The following is a 9,520-nucleotide window of genomic DNA, read 5'->3' as shown; positions in this document are numbered from 1 at the left end:
TCTATTATATTTTTATAATATACAATCAATTTACCAGGGGATGTCTGAACATTAACCTATGGAAGGAAGCATGCGAAAAGCAGCAATAAGACCATCAAAAGACCAATAGATGGAGCACTGCCTGAACACCCTCTGTTGAAAATTATCCATGCTTTATGGGTAGTAATGATAATTGAAGACCCTCTAAAAAGGCAAGTCAGACAATAATAAATGAATTATAATCAGTATAATCTCTATTTTATACTACCATGTCATACTCCACAGTTGGAAGTTATCTTCTGCATGTAGAGTACTTGTATAGTATTTGCTAGCAATAATGTGTGACATAAGACTGCTGACGTATTGCTACCAAAATAGATCTTAACAAGCAACAACTGCTGGTGCCCCAGCAACTAGCCTTTGGCACTACCTGGAACGAGATCATCTGCAGGAACAGTTAATCCCACCTAAACAAATACCTGCTTTTGGATGCAGCTGTTTAAGGCAAATATTTGTCTTCCACTATGGTATAAACCTATGCACTCACATCTGGAAAAGGCGCTTGTGCTCTGCAGGTCTACAGTAAATTGCAGAGGTTCCTTTTCTATCCCATATATACAAGCTATTTCTAGGAGAGATTAACTTGCTTTTCTATATAGGAAATATTTTTTTTTCCTTGGGGGAGGCAAGTATGATAACACAACAAAACTAAACGAAACTAAAATCCTTCACATTAAAATTGTGCTCATTACTGTGGAAAAACACATGTGAATATCACAATAACAAGAGGCACAGTGGGTCAACAAATGCTTGCTTCAGGGAGGGGATGTATTAATTTACAGTATATTGTATACCAGCTGTAGCTCCCCGCATTGCCCGGCATAGTAAATAACTGCTCTTAGCTATAACAAAATAGAATTGGTTAACAAAAATATATTTTATATCTATGTATCTCTCTCTCCTGGTCTGTCACTCTCCCTGTCTGTCTCTCTCTTTCTCACTCTCCCTGCCTGTCTCTCTCACTCACTCTCCCTGCCTGTCTCTCACCCACTCTCCCTGCTTGTCTCTCTCTCTCTCTCACTCACTCTCCCTGCCTGTCTCTCTCACTCACTCTCCCTGCCTGTCTCTCTCTCTCACTCACTCTCCCTGTTTGTCTCTCAATCACTCTCCCTGCCTGTCTCTCTGTCTCTCACTCACTCACTAATTGCATTTCTGTCACTCACTCTTAAAGGGCACCTACCACCACGATTCTACCTATAAAGGTAGAAAGGGTGGTAGGTGGATGGGACTTCCAAACTGTTATACACTGACAATCAGCCTATTAGACCACTCATCTGAATATGGGGTTAAATAGGCCTGAAGGTTATATGGGTGGTCACCAATTGGTTAATATGAATTACTATGATAGTATATTTAGTCTGAAGTCATCTGATAATGCTTAAGGGTGATGGCTTGATCGAGAACCTGATAAAACTGGTATTGCGTATAGAATCTAAGAGTAATTAATATCACCGGGATACAATGTATAACAGGGCTTCTCTGATACTTATCTGTATCATGAATGATCCTTTATTTCCTCCTCATGGACTGTAATATAAGGTGTAAAGTCTCTACTTTGGTGCGTCAATGGTTTTGCCCTTCGACTCCACAAACATTAGGCAGTGAGTAACGTTTTCATCATTGATACAAGTAATGACAAGACTGGAATTCTTCCAGGAAGCAATGTTTCATAAGTGCTTTGAAAAAAATATATACTGTCTACCAAATTAGCCTCACAACTATCGTAAAACTGTCGAGGTTTAAACCATGTAACATTTCTAAGAAAATGACTCACTCCATGTTCTGCGTAATGTTCTAGGTAATAAGCGAATAAAAGGGGGAAGTAGAAATGTATGGGTAAATGTATCATTTTCTCTGAATTTACCTGCATAAGTATGAAATACATAGGTAGACATGCAATTAGCTATAAGGATAGATTTAGTGCATGATGTTATATGGTCTGAAAGTTTACAAGGCAACCAGAGTTAAGTCAGCATTTAGGAAAGTTGGAAGATTTTTAGCTGATTGGATTTCGATCTCCAGGGTGTAGTGGTTGACTCCAACTAGATTCACTGATTGGCATTTATTACAATGCCGGGCATTTTTGAAAAACGCCAACCTTGGTACCTCCTTAGCCCAGTACAGCTTGTGCCTATGATAGGGATCGCAGGTGTCATTACCAAATCAGTGCACGGCCTATCTACAAAGTAGGGGAATGGAGTCAATTGTGTTGAGTTTTCACAGCAGAAAACTGGCTTGGAAGTTTTGTTGCTCCCCCCCCCCCCCCCGGGCCCCTTTTTGGGAAGTGGAAAGGGTGGCGAAAAACTCAATTTGTGCAAAACATTTTGCTGAAATAGAGGAAAAAAAGATGCAAAAAGGCATTGCTAAATGTCCTCCACTGAATCATCACACACAGCAAGGAAACTGTGTTCATCAGTGCAAACTAATGCACAAAATAAATCTTATACCTGACCAGACAGTACATTAAAAAGTGACTTGTAAGAGCTCATTTATCTTTTGTCTGGACCTCTGTGCCTGTCTTTTGTTTTTTGCTTTTCAGGTTGTGGACTTGTTTGTCGTACAAAAGTCCCAAATGCTTCTGCAACCCTTTGTAATCTTTTCCTAAATGTTGAATCTATTTGCACCAGAAATTGCTAATTTCACCAGTGATTGCACAAAAACGTGCTACATATTTATACGTTCACATCTGGATTCCAAAAATATATCAGGTCAACTCGGAAAAACACTGTTGCAGAAAACTTTTTTGGGTGAGTGAAAGAAATGTCAAAAAGTGAAAAATTATAAGAGAACAAAATAAGAAGAAAAAACAAGATGAATTACCCCCATAGTTTCTTATAATAGGACCTGGGCCTGCAGCACTTCACCCAAAAACAGAGTTCAGCATAGGCTCCCTTTATGCAATGTTGGGCCCACCTATTTTTCCCTACAGTCGAGTGAGTCGAAGGGATGAAGCTGAGTGTCTAACCTTCCCTCCCTCTTCTCTGCCACAAATCAATATAAAACTTTTCTGTGCTATAAACTTTCTGGTTTTCCGCAAGCTTCTACTTTGGCACAAATACAGTTTGCTACTTAGGCATCTACACTGCTACACTATGTATGAGTTAAAAAAATGGTTAGATCAATAGATAAAGAGATAGACAGATTAATACTCAAAAAGGCTGAATTACCAGAATTTCAGTAAGAGAAGCAAACAAAATCTTATTCTATGTGTAATGTTTCCAGCAGAAATGACCATTCGCTGAGCTTCAGATAGGTCCCTTTTGACCCAAAATTCATACATGGAATAAAGAATTGGAAATTTGGTAGTGTTCTCTTCTGTTGATATATTGGGCAAGGTCTTGCATATAAATTTTAGGTTTGCTGCCCTGGAGTATTTTTTCCAACATAGGCTGATATTACCTTTCATTTATAAAATCACATAGAGTATATCTAGAACTTCCTACCAGGAATATTTCTGGGACTAAACATTCAAGAAATCATGTGTGATCTATATCTATTTTATGTTAATGTAACCACAGGTGTGAACATGAGAAGCAATGAGGCAAGGACACTGATAATTCACAGCAATAGAACTGGTACAAATCCCACCATGATAACGCCATGTAACAATAGGTCCTATATAATCAGTTTTCATTATCTTACAACAGTGTTCCCCATCAATAATGTATTAAATCCAACATGACAGCTCTGTGGACTCTGAAGTAATGACTACATGTGTTAACAATTCTTTAACGTAATAGGATACATTCGAGCTCCAGTCTTACAAAACACGTACTAGAGGTATAGCAAGCAGCACTATCCATACCATACTTAGTACTGGTAGCATGCTGCATACAATAGAAGAGAAGACAAATATGAGATAAATGTGATTTTTTTTCCATTGATACTCATTAAAATTAGCATTAGGGAAGTAGGACAAATTGTATGCCCAGTCTGTTGGAAAAGATAATGGGGAATCTAGCAATGTGACTGATACTTTAGGGAAGTCATGTGAAATATTTCTGGTTGGGTAACTCTACATGATGGTAATGGATGTTATTTACAATGGAAAGGAAGAAACTGCATACACAAGTAACATTTATGGCTGATCACTCAACCCTTCTTTTAATTAAAAATAAAGTAAATGAGATACTATTTTTTTTTGTTATTTAAAGGGAATCTGTCAAAAGAATTATGGCACCCAAACAACAGAGCAGAAGATAATAAGCTGTTCCCTTGTTACAATTATCTAATGAATATGTTTCCAAAGGATGGTTCCACTTTTCCTACTCCACCCCAGAATGATTGACAGGTCTCTTAGAAAATTTTTGAACTATGTTTTCTCTGGAATGTCACAGAATATCAGTTAAAAACGCGGACATGGAAGCTTGCCCGGAACTCTTGTTGGGCTTTTTTCAAAGGAAAAAATCCAATATTAAATGGTGGCAAGTACCAAGACTATAGCACATCAAGTAAATTTAGGGCTGCTCTTCAGTGTAAGGAACTGGTGTATGATCACTCTGTATCATGGCTCAGTTTTGTAGCTCCAGTAAAGGTGCACAAGCTCTTTAGGTTTGCCATTAGGGAACATTTTGAAGTCAGTTTAAAGGAAACCTACCACTTGAAGTGGCAGGTTTCAGAAGAAAACACCGAGCACCAGCTCAGGGTGAGCTGGTGCCGGAGCTTATTTTTGTTAGTGTTTTAAACCGCTGTATCGCGGTTTAAAACACTTTTTAAACTTTATAGCCGGCGCAGGGAGGTACGCGCTCGGCGCTTACCGTGCCCGCGGCTCTCCTTCATTTCCTATGTAGCCGCGCGCACAGTCGCGCGCATGGTAAGCGCCGAGCGCGTACCTCCCTGCTCCAGCTATAAAGTTTAAAAAGTGTTTTAAACCGCAATACAGCGGTTTAAAACACTAACAAAAATAAGCTCCGGCACCAGCTCACCCTGAGCTGGTGCTCGGTATTTCCATCTGAAACCTGCCACTTCAAGTGGTAGGTTTCCTTTAACTGGAAATTTCTTTGACTTGATGTGCTAGATGTATTTACTGTTTGATAAATCTAGTAATCATTCTTTTATTACTTTGCTAACCAGTCTTAAACAAGTCAAAGATCAACCAATTGGCAAAATGTTCTAAGAATACTCTTTACATTGACCCAAAATGATGTATCAATTGATACTTAGTTTTAATTCTTGTCTACTTGGTTACAAATTGCTGATTTTACTTCTGGTAGCTCTCAAAATCCCTTTAACCTGTAGGTGGGCTTGTTTTCTACCTAACAAATTGTACTCCCTAGTGACAGCCATTTCATATTCCATGCCAGTTACTGGGAAGTTGGACAACAATTACAAATGCAATGAAATTGTAGAGAAAAACCCTTTTCGCCAATATCTTGTGGATACAGTTTTTTTTACATCTTTCACAGTGTGCTCCAAATGACACCTCTATTTTATTCATTGGTTCAGTATGAACGCAGGAATAACAAGTTTAATTGTGCTTTAATCGATTTTGGAAAATAAAGCCTTTTGTACAAACATTTTTTTTCTTCATTTTGCCATATTCTAACAACTTTTTCATACTTCAGCGTATGGACGTGTGTAAGGTATAATTTTTTTTAAGGACATGATCACTTTTTCATTGTTACCATTTTGGGGGCTGATCATTTTTTTATAAAAATTTGTTGCAAAATGGCAAAAAAGTGTTTTCAGAGATATGGTGGCAAAAGGCAAGAGTGTTTCAGACATTTGTGTGCTATGTTCTGTTACGGGATTTACCATCAGGAATGATCATTATTATATGTTGATAAATGAGGACTTTTGGGCCGCGGCAATACCTAACATGTTTATGATTTTATTTGTTTATTTCTATATCAGTTCTAGGAAAAGGGAGGTGATTTGAATATTGAGGTTTTTTGAAACTTTATTATAGTAAAAATAGTAAAAAAAATTGTAAAAATTACTAATATCAAAACAATTTTACAATAAGAATATACAAGTCTTTTACATTTTTTCACAACTGTTCCCAGGCCGTGAAGGCAGCAGCTGCTAAGATGGATACAGTAAAATATCTCAGCCCTCGGCTACATTTACAGTTTCAAAGCATTGTTTCCTGTAGCTGTAAATTATGTTTAACTGAAGATCTCAGTTTAACTCAAATCCTTCAGATATTTCAGATGATATTTGATCAGATAATTTCATTGCATGAGAAACTGGATTGTACTCAGTATTGTCTATTAAAGGGGTTGTTTGATATTAATAAAAACTTTAGTTTTGGACTGGGGGTGGGCTGTTAAAAAAAATAAACCTACACTTGACCATCAGGAGAGGTGTGGGTGTGCCAGACCACCGGAAGTTGTCAAAGCGGAGATATCTTACTCATGTAAACAAACAGGGGCACAGCTGCGCCATCGGAAGCACTGAGGGAGGTAAGTATAAGGTTTTTTTTCAAGCTTTTATTGATGTCGGACAACCCCTTTAAGCTATGCCGACATGGAAAAGCCAGTGTACTAGAACTCTTTGCATAGACACAAGGTGGTAGTTGGAACTGGGAGTACATATATATTAAATTGACAGTCCAGCTGCCCTCAATGCACACAACCACAGTGTAAATTTAGACCAATAGTTTGGTTGGCTCACATATAATGAGATCAATGATGATATTAACAGCTGAGCTGTTGGAATAACACAGTGACATCTACATAATCTACAGCTTTGCCATGCAGATGTCCCTCGCCAACACCATACAATACTGACTTAATAATATTCTGAGGAATGTATTTATCTGCCAGTGTTCAGATTCTTGTCCAATATGTTACACATAGAAACAGTATATAGCACTGTACTTTTTGGCACACCTGTATCCATAATGCCAAGCCCCTGAATTGGGAGTTGACCACTAAATCCATGTTGAAGCCATATATTAAAATAGACTAATTTTGGTAGACACATGGCTGACAACAAGGAAGGGGGGTTATGTACAATGTACAATGCATTACCTCTATGAGCACAGGGTATATGTAAGTTTAGGAGAAAGGGAGAGAGAAGAATACAAGCCTGATAACCAATGTTCTCTAGAAGCAGCTGCTGAGCAGATTTGATCGGGTGCTGGGCACTGTTCCATCAATATTGGGCAACCTAATAACCAAAAACAAGAACAACAGTAAATCTGTCTCAAAGCTTATCCAGCATAGTATATAAAAAGATAAGAGTCCACTTACTCCACTGACCATATAAAGTAAACCATCTTATTACTCCTATTTGTCAGTTATCTGCTGATTCCCTGCTGCACATATTTCTCTACACAAACAATGTTACACTGGGCAGGAGTTAAGAGAGCGGTGGCTAAAGAATCCTTTTAAGTTAGTAAAACCTTTTACTGAAGCTGATTCAGGGTAACATTCCTTGTTTTTGTGTACAACAATTGCGTTGCAAAACCTTGGCACAAAGCGCACTATTCTATAAGGAAATACGTCTTCTGCTTTTGTGTGACAAATTGGGGTGTATAAGGGAAAAGATATATGGGTTGGATGTTGTTACTACACCATGTGCCTCACATAAACATTACATTAGAGTTAATATTGTGAGACGCTTGGCTTTCCCAGAGTCAGAAAGCTCTCTCTATTATGTTTTTAAAGATTCAGGGTTAAAACCTACTCAGCATCCAATCTCTGAAATGGGAGCTTGGCCTCCATAGTCGCTACAGGACAGATGATCAGCAATAGACCCTGGTGTTTACTCCCTCAATCTCAAATTGGGTGCATCCTGCATCAAGGGGTTTTGATGTGGTTTTTTATGCAGTTGTCTGGTCAGTATTTTCCAACAGTATTTGTAAGGTAAAACCTTTCCTCCAGGGGCGTAACTACAGCGGTAGCAGCCATAGCAGCCGCTATGGGGCCCGCAGAGTCAGGGGGCCCCCATCATCCGACCTGACACAATGAAGAATGGAGGATGTGCACCATTATATCTATATTTTACTGCACATGTCCGGCATAATATGTATATAACATATACTGTGATGTATATATGCAGTATCTGTGATGTGTATATGGTGTCTGTATACATTGTATGTGAGTATGTTGCATTTGGCACTGTATGTATGTGTATATGCACATGAGTGTATTTATATGTGATTATAACTCGCATGTGTGAGTATACTAATATGTATATTTTTTTTACGTGGGAAGGGGGGCACCATGCAGTAGCCTGCTAGGGGGCCCTGTCTCTCCTAGTTACGCCACTGCTTTCCTCTCATATGTTCTGTTACAAGTTGGGGGATTTATCGAAGCTTGTTTATCATGGTTTTCTGTCATACAAGCCTTGAAATAAGCCAACTACATGCTAAGCAGGGGCGTAACTTGAGGGGGGGGCAGAGGATGCGGTCGCAACTGGGCCCAAGAGGCTCAGGGGGCCCATAAGGTGTCATTTTCCCATATGAGAAGACTAATACAATAACCAATACATTATAGACAGGGGCCTGGCAAAGACTTTGCACTGGGGCCCATCAGCTTCACGTTACGCCACTGATGCTAAGTGAGTGTGGAGGGATCTGAAGGGGGTCATCCCTGGCTTCAAAGTTGGCTGGCGTGGGTCCTGCGCACTAGCAATAGCCAGCGTCAGGAAGTGATGCAATTCCAATTCCAGGACATGCGACAGCGAGAGGGAGCGGGATTATGCGCCTGTGTTTAATAATTCCCCCCATTATTCCTGTACTTTTATTATTGATTCATACGAAATTCCATGAAAAGTTACATCCACCAGTCACACATGGACAGTCTCTCTGTCCCTGGCTTTGTTAATCTGGTGACCTGCCACCATAACCACGGATGAACGTTGCATCCAAACACTGGTCTCCGCAGGTCATATGCTCCATGGGTATATGGCAAGATGCACATGACTATAGCTGTCCTTTGTTTTTTAATGGACGGCACACGGATGCATTAAGTGCAATATTTTTTAATGGATCAGTGTCCACGGATGCTATTTTAATGGAGTATGCGAGCATGTCCTAGTCAGAACTATTTTCATAGATCACTCATAGACTATAATTTATGAAGATTATTGAAAAACAAACGCCAAATAAAGCTGCGAATGGATCATGTGGAGTAGTGGATTAAATGACAGGATGGTGTCATACTTTATCACACATCCTGATTTTCCACATATTTTTGATGAATTTTGTCAAGAGATTTATGTATTTTATATGACTGATTTCTGTAAGAATGGAGCGCCGTATTAGAGGGAAATTTGCAGTACAAGCAATGGAGAAGGCATGTTGCCATGACTACCAAATTAGAAATGTGGCCTGTGGTTCTTTTAAATGTCTATTGTTACTTAGTTGTCTTGTGTTACTGCCGAGAGCTTGGTTTGCCAACATTAATTTCTTTAAAGGACATCTTCCACCAGGATCAAGGATTGCAAATCCTTTTTATGCCCTGTTTTTTTTGTTTGTTTTTTTTTTTATTACAAAAAAAGGCTTTTAAAATTATGCAAATAAGCCTGAGGG

The sequence above is a fragment of the Engystomops pustulosus genome, chromosome 3 (genome assembly GCF_040894005.1).
Source record: "Engystomops pustulosus chromosome 3, aEngPut4.maternal, whole genome shotgun sequence".
Lineage (NCBI taxonomy): Eukaryota > Metazoa > Chordata > Amphibia > Anura > Leptodactylidae > Engystomops > Engystomops pustulosus.
This window is presented reverse-complemented; position numbering follows the sequence as displayed.